This window comes from Aotus nancymaae, unplaced genomic scaffold (genome assembly GCF_030222135.1).
Source record: "Aotus nancymaae isolate 86718 unplaced genomic scaffold, 86718_ANA_hifiasm-v0.15.2.pri h1tg000003l, whole genome shotgun sequence".
Taxonomy (NCBI): Eukaryota; Metazoa; Chordata; class Mammalia; order Primates; family Aotidae; genus Aotus; species Aotus nancymaae.
The window spans coordinates 55,752,682-55,767,837 of NW_026988414.1; the positions used below are offsets into that span (position 1 = coordinate 55,752,682).

The 15,156-nt window shown below is 39.4% G+C and overlaps 1 protein-coding gene across 1 annotated transcript in view; it reads right to left on the minus strand.

Annotated features, from left to right (window-relative positions):
* The window catches only part of CCDC171 (coiled-coil domain containing 171), a 408,737-nt gene that overhangs the window by 25,457 nt on the left and 368,124 nt on the right, over positions 1-15,156 (minus strand). Inside the window, exon 26 of the transcript XR_010344271.1 lies at positions 2,885-2,986. The gene's annotated coding sequence lies outside the window, so the exon portion shown is untranslated. The remainder of the gene's footprint in view (positions 1-2,884; positions 2,987-15,156) is intronic.

Sequence of the window (15,156 nt, forward strand, 5' to 3'; positions counted from 1 at the left end):
AGATCTGAGTTTAAGTCCTGGATATCCTTGTTAATTTTCTGTCTTGTTGATCTGTCTAATGTTGATAGTGGAGTGTTAAAGTATCCCACTGTTATTGTTTGGGAGTCTAAGTCTCTTTGTAGGTCATTAAGAACTTGCTTTATGTATCTGGGTGCTCCTATATTGAGTGTGTATATATTTAGGATCATTAGCTCTTCTTGTTGCATTGATCCTTTTACCATTATGTAATTCTCTTCCTTGTCTCTTTTGATCTTTGTTGGTTTAAAGCTCATTTTATCAGAGACTAGGATTGGGACTCTTGCTTTTTTTTGCTCTCCATTTGCTTGGTAAATCTTCCTCCATCCCTTTATTTTTAGCCTATGTGTGTCCTTGCACATGAGATGGGTTTCCTGAATACAGCACACTGACAGGTCTTGCCTTTTTATCGAATTTGCCAGTCTGTGTCTTTTGATTGGGGTATTTAGCCCATTTACAGTTAGGGTTAATATTGTTATATGTGAATTTGATCCTGCCATTTTGATGCTAACTGGTTGTTTTGCCCATGAGTTGATGTAGTTTCCTCATTGTGTCGATGCTTTTTACATTTGGTACGTTTTGGAGTGGCTGGTACTGGTTGTTCCTTTCTATGTTGAGTGCTTCTTTCAGGAGCTCTTGTAAAGCAGGCCTAGTGGTGATGAAATCTCTGAGTAATTGCTTGTTCATAAAGGATTTTATTTCTCCTTCACTTATGAAGATTAGTTTGGCTGGATATGACATTCTAGGTTGAAAGTTCTTTTCTTTAAGGATGTTGAATATTGGCCCCCACTCTCTTCTGGCTTGTAGGGTTTCTGCTGAGAGATCCACTGTGGGTCTGATGGGCTTCCCTTTGTGGGTAACCTGAACTTTCTCTCTAGCTGCCCTTAGCATTTTTTCCTTCATTTCAACCCTGGTGAATCTGATGATTATGTGCCTTGGGGTTGCTCTTCTTGAGGAATATCTTTGTGGTGTTCTCTGTATTTCCTGGACTTGAATGTTGGCCTGCCTTGCTAGGTTGGGGAAGTTCTCCTGGATAATATCCTGAAGAGTGTTTTCCAGCTTGGATTCATTCTCTCTGTCACATTCAGGTACACCTATCAAACGTAGATTAGGTTTTTTCATATAATCTCATATTTCTTGGAGGCTTTGTTCATTTCTTTTCACTCTTTTTTCTCTAATCTTGCCTTCTCATTTTATTTCATTGAGTTGATCTTGAATCTCTGATATCCTTTCTTCTGCTTGGTTGATTTGGCTATTGAAACCTGTGTATGCTTTGTGAGGTTCTCGTGTTGTGTTTTTCAGCTCCATTAAGTCGTTTATGTTCTTCTTCTCTAAGTTGGTTATTCTAGTTAGCATTTCATCTAACCTTTTTTCAAGGTTCTTAGTTTCTTTGCATTGGGTTAGAACATGTTATTTTTGCTCACAGAAGTTTGTTATTACCCACCTTCTGAAGCCTGCTTCTGTCGATTCATCAGACTCATTCTCCATCCAGCTTTGTTCCTTTGCTGGTGAGGAGTTGTGATACCTTAGAGGAGGAGAGGCATTCTGGTTTTCGGTGTTTTCATCCTTTTTGAGCTGGTTTCTTCCCATCTTTGTGGATTTATCTACCTGTGGTCTTTGTAGTTGGTGACTTTCGGATGGGGTCTCTGAGTGGACATCCTTTTTGTTGATATTGAAGATATTTCTTTCTGTTTTTTAGTTTTCCTTCAAACAATCAGGTCCCTCTGCTGCAGGACTGCTGGAGGTCCACTCCAGAACTGCTTGCCTAGGAATCACCTGCAGGGGTTGCAGAACAGTCAGGGTTGCTGCCAGTCTCTTATTCTGTTATCTTCGTCCCAGAAGGGTACCCACCAGATGTCAGCCAGAGCTCTCCATTATGAGGTGCCTCTTTGGGTCTATGGGGATTGGGGAGCCACTTGAGAAGATAGTCTGTCCTTTATCAGAGCTCAAGTGCTGTGCTGGGAGCTCTGTTGTTCCATTCAGAGCTGCTGGGCAGGTACGTTTAAGTCTGCTGCAGCAGAACTCATAACCGCCTCTTTTCCCAGGTGTTCTGTCCTGAGAAGTAGGGCTTTATTTATAAGTTCCTGATGTGTTGCTGCCTTTTTTCAGAGATGCCCTGCCCAGCAAGGAGGTAGTCTAGTCACAGTTTGCCAGCAGAGGCATTGCGGAGCTGCCGCAGGCTCTGCGCAGCTGCTGTGTAAACCGCTTCCTTGCAGTTTTGTTTACAGAGGTATAGTTTACAAGGAAGCGGTTTTGTTTACAGAGGTACAGTTAGAACTGCCTCAGTAATGGTGGTCTGCCTCAGTAATGGCGGATGCCCTTCCCCGCACAGAGCAGGACCATCCTGGGTCCAGCTGCGCTTGCTGCGAAACTCTGAATCCAGAGCATTTCAGATTGTTGGTCTTTGTCGGGGTGGGACCTGGTGAGCCTGATCACTTGGCTCCCTGCTTTCAGCCCCCTCTTTTCAGTTGAATGGGCAGCTCTGTCTCCCAGGCGTTCCAGGTGCCAGTTGAAATGGCTGCCCAGATTTCTGTGAGTTCTTGTGCAGCAATCCGTGGTGCTGGCTAAAACAGCTGTGCTGGAAACTCGTGGCACTTTTCGGCCCAGGAATCTCCTTGTCTGTGGGTGGTAAAAACCGGGAGTAGTGCAGTGTCTGAACCAGAATGCTGGAGTGGATGGAAAAGCCCCTATGGCCTCTGTTGGGTTGGGGGTGGGGGGTCTTCTGGGGATAGCACTTTCAAGGTGAAAATCTTGAAAGCTGAGGCACCCTACCCTGCCTCAGCTCGCCCTTCTTGGGCTACGCCCACTATGCAAACAGTCCCATTGAGATGTATCTGGTACCTCGTTTAAAAATGCAGTGATAACTCACCCTCTGCATTGCTCTCACTGGGAACTGCACTCCAGAGCTGTTCCTATTCAGCCATCTTCCAGGCAGCATTTTTATCTATTTATTTCACTGGTCTGGTTTCCTCTTTAATTTTTAAAATTAAAAGGTACAATAGAAAAATTAATTTTAAAAAAGAAAATAATGTACCCCACCACCAAAAAACCTTTTTTGGTTAAGTTTTTACTGCTCAAGTTCACCACTGCCCCTACCCCATCATCTAGTATTTACTGAGAAAGCCCTTTAATGTCACAAGACTCTAATGTCAGTCACTGATTTTTATGATCTTACTGAAAAACTGTTGGGTGCATAGAAAAGTATTTGTGCATGGTGTCTGTATGCATATCATATATCATTTTGGATTGCCAGACAGCAAAGGAAGAACACCATAAACACTAATTTTTTCTCCTAGATGGCTTAGTAATTTGCTAAATTTCCTTGTAATTGCTTCTAATTATTCATTATATTAGAGTAGAAGGTGGCAGCTATAAATTTTCAATGAAAACAAAATTTAAATACAATGCATCCAAATGTCTCTGCAGACCCAAGTGGCAACCTGTTTTTTATATTAGGGAAATCCAACAGACGCCAGCAACACATGCTGCTTCTTAATGTAATGAATGAGAGTCAGCCAAGGAAGTAACACTATGCTGGCTTTGTGAAGAGACTGCAGAAGTGGCTCATCGACCTCATCCATGCATCAAAGCATTTCAGGAGCTGACTCCCAGGGTGGGGAGTTTTCACTAACCCCCTGCATTCTTCCCTGTGAGGTGTCAGCAGCTCTGGCCATTGCTTGATTCTTTTCTTTTTCTTTCTCTCTTTCTTTCTTTCTTTCTTCTTTTTCTTTCTTTTTCTCTCTCTTTCTTTTCTCTCTCTCCCTTCCTTCCTGCCTTCCCTCCTTCCATCCTTCCTTTCTTCACTAAATACATATTTGGCACCTGCCTTAAAGCGAAGCTATGTGGGAAACCAAGAAGACTCTCCTAAAAGAGTCTGAGGGAGGGTGATCTGCAAGTAAACTACCATGACCCTTCCAGATGGAAGTCTCTTCTATCTAGAAGGGGATTTGAAGAGCATCCATAGAGGAGGTAGTAATGGAATTGGACCTTGACACTTAAAATTTGACAGGGTATACTGCCACTATGGAAACAGTATGGCAGTGCCTCAAAAGGCTAAGCACAGAACTACCATATGATCCAGCATTTCTCCTTCTGGGTATATACCCCAAAGAAGTGAAAGCAGGGACACAAATTTGTACATTCACATTTATAGCAGCACTATTCACAATAGCCAAAGGTGAAGGCAACTTAAATGTCCATCAACAAATGAATGGATAAAGAAAATATGTTATGTACATACAAAGGGATATTATTCAGCCTTAAAAATAAATGAAATTTGGATATATGCTACAACACAAATGAACCTTGAAAACATTACACTAAGTGAAATAAGCCAGACATAAAAGAATAAATACTGTATAGTTCCACTTCTTTGGAGTACCCAGGATAGTAAAATTCAGACAGAAAGTAGAATGGTGGTTGTAAGAGATGAGAAGAGGGAGAAATTAGTGTTTAATAGGTACAGAATTTCAGTTGGGAAGATGGAAAACTTTTAGACATGGATAGTGGCTATATAACAATATGAATGCTCTTAATGCCAATAAACTTTATACTTAATGTGGCTAAAATGTCTATTTTGTATTATGTGTATATTATTACAATTTTAAAAGTATTTAAAAATTTTGACAGTGTATAGGGAGGAAGAAGGGCACTTGAGACAGAGTACAGGGGTGGGAAATTATGGGCTGTAGTAAGAAAATAGGGAGGAGACCACCTTGGCAGAAAGATATTGGATGCATGACAAGAACAGTAACAATAATAACAGTAGTAGTCTTCATAAATACAATCTTTAAAGAGCATTACTTTTAGTGGTCTGGATAGAAGACTAAACCAGCCACAACATTCTCTTAAGCCAAAGGCTAATCCAGAGCAAGACACTAACTTGTTTCAATTCTACGAAGCTTAAGAAAGGTGAGGAAGTTGCACAAGAAAGTTTTGAGGCTAGCAAAAGATTGGTTCATGCAGTTTAAGAAGCCATCTCCGTAACATAAAAGTGTAAGGTGAAACACCAAGTGCGATGTAGAAGCTGCAGCAAGTTATCCAGAAGATCTAGCTAAAATCACTGATGAACATGGCTATACTACACAACAGATTTTTCAGGTAGATGAAACAGTCTTATATTGGAAGATTTCAAAGCTTCAAAGGGCAGGCTGATACTCTTGTTAGCAACTAATGTAGCTGGTGACTTTAAGTTAAAAGCTAATACTCATTTACCATTCCGAAATCCTAGGGCCCTTAAGAATTATGCTAAATCTACTCTGCCTGTGCTCTATAAATGGAACAACAAAATCTGTTTACAGCATGGTTTACTGAATATTTAAGCCTACTGTTAAAAACTACTGCTCAAAAGATGAGATTTCTTTCAAAATATTACTGTGTATTGACAATGCACCTATATACAAGGAGATGAACATTGTTATTATGCCTGTAAACACAATGTCCATTCTGCAGCCCATGGATTAGGAGTACTTTTGACTTTCTAGTCTTGGTATTTAAGAAATACATTTCATAAGGCTATAGCTGCCATAGATGGTGAGTCCTCTGATGGATCTGGGCAAAGTAAATGGAAAACTTCCTGGAAAGGATTCACCATTCTAGATGCCATTAAGAACATTAGTAACTCATGGGTGGAGGTCAAAATATCAACATTAGGAGGAAGTTGGAAGAAATTCATTCCAACATTTATGCATGACTTTGAGGGGTTCAAGATTTCAATTGAGGAAATCACTGCCAAGGTGGTAGAAATAGCAAGAGAACTAAAATTAGAAATGGAGCGTGAAGATGTGACTGAATTTCTGCAATATCATGAGAAAACTTGAATGAATAAGGAGTTGTTTCTTATGGATGAGTGAAGAATGATTTCTTGAAATAGAATCTACTCCTGGTGAAGATGCTGGGAACGCTGCTGCAATGAAACAAAAGATTTAGAATATTGCATAAACTTAATTTGCTAAAGCAGTGGCAGGAGTTGAGAGGACTGACAAATTTTGAAAAGTTCCACTGTGTGTAAAATGCTATCAAACAGCATTACCTGCTGCAAAGAAACCTTTTGTGAAAGCACAAGTCAACCATTGTGGCAAAACTCGCTGTGGTCTTATTTTAAGAAGTAGTCACAGCCACCCTAGCCTTCAGTAATCACCATTCTCATCAATCAGCAGCCATCAACATCAAGACAAGATCTTCCACCAGTGAAAAGATTACAAGCTGAAGGTTCAGATGATTGTATTTGTTTTGCAATAAAGTATTTTTAATTAAGGTATCTACATTTTTAAAGACAAATGTCTTAATAGACTACAATATAGTGTACTTAATAGACTACAGTATAATGTAAACATAGCTTTTATATGCACTGGGAAATTTAAAAATTTGTGTGACTTGCTTTATTGTGGTATTCACTCTAGTCTGGTGGTCCAAAACCAAACCTGCAATATCTCCAAGGCATACCTGTGCTTTTATTATTCTGAAGTTAGAGATAAGAAAGGTAGGTACCAAAACAGAGATATAGACCAATGGAACAGAACAGAGGCATCGGAGGCAACACAACATATCTACAACCACCTGATCTTTGACAAACCTGATAAAAACAAGCAATGGGGAAAGGATTCCCTGTTCAATAAGTGGTGTTGGGAAAACTGGCTAGCCATATGCAGAAAGCAGAAAATGGACCCCTTCCTGACACCTTACACTAAAATTGACTCCAGATGGATTAAAGACTTAAACATAAGACCTAACACCATAAAAACACTAGAAGGAAACCTAGGCAAAACCATTCAGGACATAGGCGTAGGCAAGGACTTCATGACCAAAACACCAAAAGCATTGGCAACAAAAGCCAAAATAGACAAATGGGACCTAATCAAACTCCACAGCTTCTGCACGGCAAAAGAAACAGTCAATAGAGTGAATCGGCAACCAACAGAATGGGAAAAAATTTTTGCAGCCTACCCATCTGACAAAGGGCTGATATCCAGAATTTACAACGAGCTAAAAAAGATTTACAAGAAAAAAACAAACAAGCCCATTCAAAAGTGGGCGAAGGACATGAACAGATACTTTACAAAAGAAGACATACATGAGGCCAACAAGCATATGAAAAAATGCTCATCATCACTGGCCATTAGAGAAATGCAAATCAAAACTACATTGAGATACCATCTCACACCAGTTAGAATGGCAATCATTAAAAAATCTGGAGACAACAGATGCTGGAGAGGATGTGGAGAAACAGGAACACTTTTACACTGTTGGTGGGAGTGTAAATTAGTTCAACCATTGTGGAAAACAGTGTGGCGATTCCTCAAGGACCTAGAAATAGAAATTCCATTTGACCCAGCAATCCCATTACTGGGCATATATCCAAAGGATTATAAATCGTTCTACTATAAGGACACATGCACACGAATGTTCATTGCAGCACAGTTTACAATAGCAAAGACCTGGAACCAACCCAAATGCCCATCGATGATAGACTGGACAGGAAAAATGTGGCACATATACACCATGGAATATTATGCAGCCATTAAAAACGAGGAGTTCGCGTCCTTTGTAGGGACATGGATGAACCTGGAAAACATCATTCTCAGCAAACTGACACAAGAACACAAAATCAAACACCACATGTTCTCACTCATAGGCGGGTGTTGAACAAGGAGAACACATGGACACAGGGAGGGGAGCACTATACATGGGGGTCTGTTGTGGGGGAGTGGGGGGGACAGCGGGGGGGGTGGGGAATTGGGGAGGGATAGCATGGGGAGAAATGCCAGATATGGGTGAAGGGGAGGAAGGCAGCAAATCACACTGCCACGTATGCACCTAAGCAACAACCTTGCATGTTTTTCACATGTACCCCAAAACCTAAAATGCAATAAAAAAAAAAAAAAAAAAAGAAAGGTAGGTACAGGTCAGAGAGGGCAAATAATTTGCCTGGCTGTGCCTGTATGTCCTTAAAGCGCATGCTACATGCTCCTACCTCCCATAGGAAGGTGGGAAGGGAAGTGGGTTGAACCACTGAACATCAGATTGCGAAGGTAGGCCTTAATGAGTAAATAGAAGATATCCAGGAAAGAATTTTGAGCTGCACAATGATACAAAGAGAACTACACCTGGGAATATTAATCTGACAGCTAACTGTAAGAGAGGTGAGAGGCAGAAAGCTAGAGAGAAACTTGGATTTTTTCCAAGGGATAAATAATGATGGCCTGACTGGAGAGGCTATGATGGAAAGAGAGAGGGTGGACAGAGACAGGAAGAATCCTCAAGGTCTCAGGAACTGAAAATGAGCAGAATAAGATACACTCAGATATTATTCTGTGTTTTTTAACACTGGAAAGACAGTATAACAATCAGATGCAGGAAGCCCAGGGAGGGAAACAGGTTTGCGAAAGGAGAGAGTATGTTGTGTTGGGGACACTTTGAGTGGGAAATGCTGTCAGATATGATTGATGGGTGAAGGTATTCCCCAGACTGCGTGAGAGTGAAGGTGTCAGACTTCGGCTTGAGAAGTCGAAGCACCCATGCAGGAAAACTGTGGTAGCTGGTGTGATGGTTGGCATCCCAGGCCTGAGACCTATACATTTAAGCATTTAGGAGTTCCCAAGATGCTGGTGGGCTCTCTGCCTGTAAATTCATCCAGTCAACCCTCTCCATCCATGCATAGCAATGCTACCTATCATCCATGAACAAATTACAAAGGAATCTCAGACACTGGGGAATATCTCAAATATGAATAAGAATGACCAAGATGAGCAAACACAAACAAATGACCTCAGAGTAACTGGTGATCATTCTGTGAACCAAAATCATTCTCATTTGGATTCTGCAAGAGTTTTATATAAAATTGTATTCACGGAAGGAGAGCATGGTGCCATTATAAAAGAACAACAGCAATCCATGAGGAATTCTTTGAAAAAAAAAAATTATCTGTGTTATAGTAAAAAAAAATTTCAATAGAAAATATGGAGATTAAAGTCAAGTAAATATCCCAGAAAGCTGACCAACTAATTAACAACACCTAAGAAAAATGATAAGAAGCCCAGATGATGAATTCAGGAGGGCCAACATCTGACCAACCAAAGAAATAATACAAGAATGAAAGCTCATGAGTGTATTTGTTCAATGTGTTCATTAGATTCCCAGCATAAGGAATAGAAGAATCATGCCCAGACAGATCCCTATACAACTTCCACACCAAGAATAAGGAGATCCTAAAATCTTTCAGAGCTAAAAAGACAGGCCACATTCATGGATGCTGTGGCCATGGGAGCAAGGTGGACAGGAGGAGCCATGCATGAGACACCCTCCAAGTAAAGACTTCAGTCTTAAAGGACCCTCCTTGGGCAGCACAGAGGAAAGTCCTGATTAGCCAGAATTTAGTTATCTCCTATGTTTGCCACGACCTTCAGAAGAGAACTTCCTATTTGCAAATCAGTCCTCAAGGGGATCTGATGCTACCACAGAAATGAAGTGATAGAGAAGGAAAGGAGAGTCTCTTCTCTCATTACTAAAGGGACACTGGCCCACTGGGAACAAGGCTCTGAGTCATCAGGGTGTCCCAGTATCAGTGACAAAGGGTACAACCCTTGAGAAGATAAAGGACCAAGACAACCTTCTGACTGATGGGTGGGAGTGGAAAACCTCTCAGAGAAAGGAAACAAGTAAGTTTCATTCAAACTTCTCACATTCTATCGTCATTTCCTGTTTATCCATTTCCTAATTAACTGTAAGCTTTGGGAAAGCAACATCTATATCTTATTTTGCATTTTTATTGTGCCCTAAACTAGTCCTAGTGCAAATTAGGAGCTCAGAAAATGCTGAATGACTATATGGACAGATGGAGGGATGGATACATTTCCACTATTTTTAACACAGAAAAGGTGACAGTGGCTGTGGACCTGCCTCTACAAAGTATGCACATTCTGCTCTATTATTAAAAGAAGCTGCATAATTTGGCTCTGTTGTCACTCCTAACAACAGAAAAGACCATTTTGCCTGTCATTCTTCAAAAAAAAGTGAATAATAAGTTTATATGGATTATTAAAACTTCATCTCTAAGAGAATTTCACTGCAAAAAAAAAAGAGTAAAATACAGCATTTTTCACACCATTGCTATTCTTCAGATTGCATCTTTCATTCCTGCTTGCAGGACTGTCTTCTTGCACTGTTCTTAAATGATGGTAGCTTAAACAGGATAGAATAGGTAATTCTCTCAGGAACAAAAGAAGTCCAAAGGTAGTCCATCCAGGGGCCCAGTGTCTGTCTTTCCATCTCAGCATCTTAGTATCTTCAAGGTCACCTCATAGCCACTACATGATCCAAGATGACAGCCATCATACACATGTCAGTAGACATCAGACGGAAGGGAAAAAGAGCATGTGTTGAACCTTCACCATGAGTCATTAAAGAAGCTTCTTGTAAGATACATACAACCTCTTGCTTTACATACACTCCATTGGCCTCCCAGCTGCAGATGCTGGAGAACAGTATCTTTTAACTGAGTAAATTAAGGTCCTCTTACTAAAGAAAAAAGGGAGGATGGATACTCGGGAGCGAATCAGCCTCTCCCACATGACAGTCAGATGTGGTGTGGGTATTACTGGGACCTCATCCTAAAGCCCTCCTTTCATTCTATACTCTTTCAGGGAAAACTAACCCATATCCATGGCTTTCAATGCCATGTTATGCCACTGGTTATAAACCCGTCTTTTTTCAGCACTCCATGCTCCAGAGGTTTGGATTTTTTTTTTTTTTAATAGACTGCTGACCTTGGAATACCAAATAACACTATACTGTGATCTTATGCTTGAACCTAGGTGTTCTCATCACCAAGGACAGAGCTAGGATTCAGGAAATAATGTTTGAATCTGAATACCATCAGTAGCGAGGAAGCTGAAGAAGCGCAGAAAGGAAAAGGGCTAAGTGGGCCATTTCTTTAGGAGGAATCTTCTGTGTCAGGGGTTTCTGGAAGCACTGAGGGGGAGTGAGAGGGCTGAGCTGCTCTGCTTCCACCTTCCTCACTGATTCCAGAGAGACACATATGGTTGCCTCCACAGGCCCTTGCTGCCTGCATGTTCATTCTTTAGACATTCCCTAGTGACACATCTGCAAGTATATCCCTGCAAAATCCTGGCTAGCCTGGAGTATCCTGCAAGCAATCTGGATATTAAAAATATTCTGTCCAAGAAGTTTTTATTTTATTGAACATTATAGAATTATAATATAAAGTTTGGGTAATGAGAACCATTCATGTAAAATCAACAAGAAGAAAGTGAAGTCTGCTCTGTGGAGGAGCCGGGCTAGGTACCATGGAGAGGCAAAACCTCCCCTCCACAAAGTACACACACACTCAGACTCGAGAACATTCAATTTCCACTCTACTTAATTCAACAATTTCTTGTTTAAGTTTCTACTCTTTGTTGGGTACTCTGTTGAGGCACTTGGGATGTAAGGATATAAATTACTCAGACTATGAAATGGTTCTATGTTTTCTGAATTTTAATAATGAAGAACTGAGAAGGATCAATTCTTGTTTTGGAATAAAAAGAACATTATTTATTTTTAACAGAGTTGCCAGCATTCAATTCTCCTGTAATGCATTTTCTAGATCTCAGAGATTATTACCATTAGCTGTCTACTTTGAAGATTTATTTTTTTCTCAAATTTATTTTTATAGCAGCTCAAATAAAATATGTTTTGTTAAAAATTAGTTCAATTTCCCTTCCAAATAATATTGGACTAAATAACTCAGAAGTTTATCTAGATTTTAAAGAAGCACATGCATGTCACTTGTATTCACATCATTCTTGTTAAAGGCATTTGGGTGTTCTCAATTTTCTACCAATTTGACTATTGATGTATGTGGTTCTTTCTGCTTTGGTAGGACATTATTAGAATTACTAAGTGATTCTCATTCAGGGAAATGATCAAAAAGCTTAAAGATAACACATCCAAGATAAGAACATATTTTCTTGTAGTTGAAATGGGAAATAAGACATAATTCTCCTTTTTTGTTAGTAAAATAATTATTTAGGTAAAAATATTTCTAATTAGAGAATTAACAATGAGCTAAGGAAAAACAATTGTGATATACTAGGTTCAGAAACAGGGTTCCTGGAGATTGTATCCCAATGTTTGATGTCCTCTTTGACATCTGGAATGTGGATGGGAGGACATCTGTTACTTCAGAGTGGACAGAGTTTCCTTTTTAGCTAGATGTAGACACTGGCACCCCACCTAAGGTCAGACAACTCTAGTTTGAAAGGACATTTTTGTGAGCTTCTTAGTTCTACAAAGTAAAACCCAGACCATTTTCTGGAGCAGAGGGAGACAAAGAGGACCTAAACTGTGCTCCATCATAATATAAAAAGCATCCATGCTATAAGCAGAGTTATATGTTTGCAAAATTATAATAATGCAATTGTAGAAAAATTGTATTATTGGGGAAGAAAAGCTATTCTTCTCCATCAGGCAAAAGAAGTGTTGGAGGCCTGGACAGGCCAAGAGCCTGCTTATCTGAAAAAGGTCTGTCGACACTGGAATTTGCATGATGGCCAGAGGATTAAGGCAGGAGATATCCAGGCAATGTTTTATGGATGGGCATGGCAAGTGGAACCCAGGGCAGTGATACTTAATAGCCAACCATGTGTACCGTCTCCTATAAGGAAATTCCATTCTGCTTATCTCATGCCTTCAATAAAATGGTGTTAGATGTTACTGCATAGTCTTAGCTGTGCTCTGGGAAGTAGGAGTGAGGCTCATGGCCAGACCTGGGACCCAGCAAGGCAAGGAGAGGGGCAGCAGTCAGAAGGAATTACAAAATGGCAAGAACAAGGGGCCGGAAAGAGAGAGGGCTGCATTGTTTTAGGACAAGCAACAACTAGGATAGATCCATGAGATGCCTACATGTTTCCAGGGGGATCTCAGAAAGACTTGGAAAACACTTTAAAAAAAACATTTCTGGATGCATGAAAGGTGAGGATTCTGACCATATTAAGTGAGATTAAAGGGAGGGATGACCTCTAAGGTTAAGAATGTGGAGACATGTATGTCAGACTTAGATAAGATCCTAAGAAGAAACCTAGTATGGTGCCACAACCATTCAAAATGGGAAAGAAGAGTCTTTTTAACAAACAATGCTGGGATAACTACATACAAAAGAATGAAATTGAACTCTTACCTCACATCTTTAAAAAAATTGACTCAAAATGAATCAAAGTTCAAAATATAAGCACTGAAACTGTAGAACTCTTGAAGAAAACAGGGATAAATTTTTGTGTCTTCTGACTTGGCAATGGAATATTAAATATGATACCAAAAGTATTAAATATGAATAAAAAAATATACAAATTAGATGTCATTAAAATTTAAAACTTTTGTGCTTCAAAGGACACTATAAAGAAAGTGAAAAGACAATCCACAGAATGGAAAAAGTATTTGCAAATCATACATATGATAAGGGTCTTGTATCCAGAATACATAAATAACTCTTATAGCTCAATAACACAAAGGCAAATAACCCAATTGAAAATGGGCAAAGAATCTTCATAGTCATTTCTTCAAAGATATATAAATAGCTAATAAACACATGAAAAGATGCTCAACATCATTAATCACCAGGGAAATGCAAATCAAAGCCAAAGATACACTTTACACCCACTAGGATGAGTGCCATAAAAAATTATTGTCAGATAATAACAAGCGTTAATCAGGATGTGGGGAAACTGGAACCCTCATATATTGCTAGTGGGAATGTAAAATGGTGCAGTTACTTTTGAAAACAGTCTAGCACTTTCTTGGCTGGGCACAGTGGCCCACTCCTTTAATCCCAGCCCTTTGGAAGGCCAAGGCGGGTGGATCACCTGAGGTCAGGAGTTCAAGACCAGCCTGGCCAAAATGGTGAAACCCTATCTCTACTAAAAATACAAAAAAATTAGCCAGGCATGGTGGTACATGCTTGTAGTCCCAGCTGAGTAGCTGAGTAGTTGAGGCTGAGGAAGGAGAATCACTTGAACCCAGGAGGCAGAGGTTGCAGTAAGCTGAGATCGTGCCAGCCTGGGTGACAGAACAAGACTCCATCTCAAAAAAAAGAAAAAAAAAAAAAGAAAGAAAGAAAAGAGTTTAGCACTTTTTCAAATGGCTAAACATAATGGTAAACATAAAGTTACCATGTGAATTCTTAGGTATCTACAGTTACGCATTGGTATCCATGGGAGATTGGTTCCAGTCCACCCCCATCCCCGGCCCAGGATACCAAAATCAATGGATGCTCAAGGCCCTTATAAAAAATGTAGTATTTGCATTTAGTCTACTACACACATCCTCCTATATACTTTAAATAATCTCTAGTTTACTTATAATACCTAATTCAATGTAATGCTAGGTAAATAGTTTCTATACTGTATTGCTTTTAAAATGTGTATTATTTTTATTGTTATATTGTTTATTTTATTTTTATTTTTCAAATATCTTCAATCTGTGATCCATGGTTGCGTGAATCCACAGATGTAGAACCTACAGATACAATGGGTCAACTGTACTCAAAAGAAATGAAAACCATATGTTCACACAAAAACTTGCACAGAATGTTTATAGTAGCATGAACAATGACCAAAAGGTGGGAGCAACCCAAATGTCCACCAACTAATGAATGGATGAACACAATGTGGCATCCATATAATGGAATATCATTTGACCATAAAAAGAAAATAAATAGTGATTCATATCACAACATGCAAGAATCTTGAAAACATTATGCTATGTGAAAGTAGTCACTCACAAAAGACACATATTATGTGATTATATGAAAGGTCTAGAATAGTTAAATCTATAGGATAGAATGTAGATTAATGGTTGCCTAAGGCAGGTGGAGTGGGAGTTACAGGATTTCTACTAATATAGGATTTCTTTTTTGGTTGATAAGAAAGTTCTAAAATTGACTGTTGTGAAAGTTGCACATACTTGTGAATATACTATACCACTGAATTGTACACTTTAATGGGTGCATTATGTTACATGATTAATATTTCAACACAGCTGGTATATAATATATTAGTAATACATAGTAATTTATATGGTATATATGTGGTATATGATATATATAGTAACCTCGTTTGCCTTCTACTTTAGATTCAACTGGACAACTCA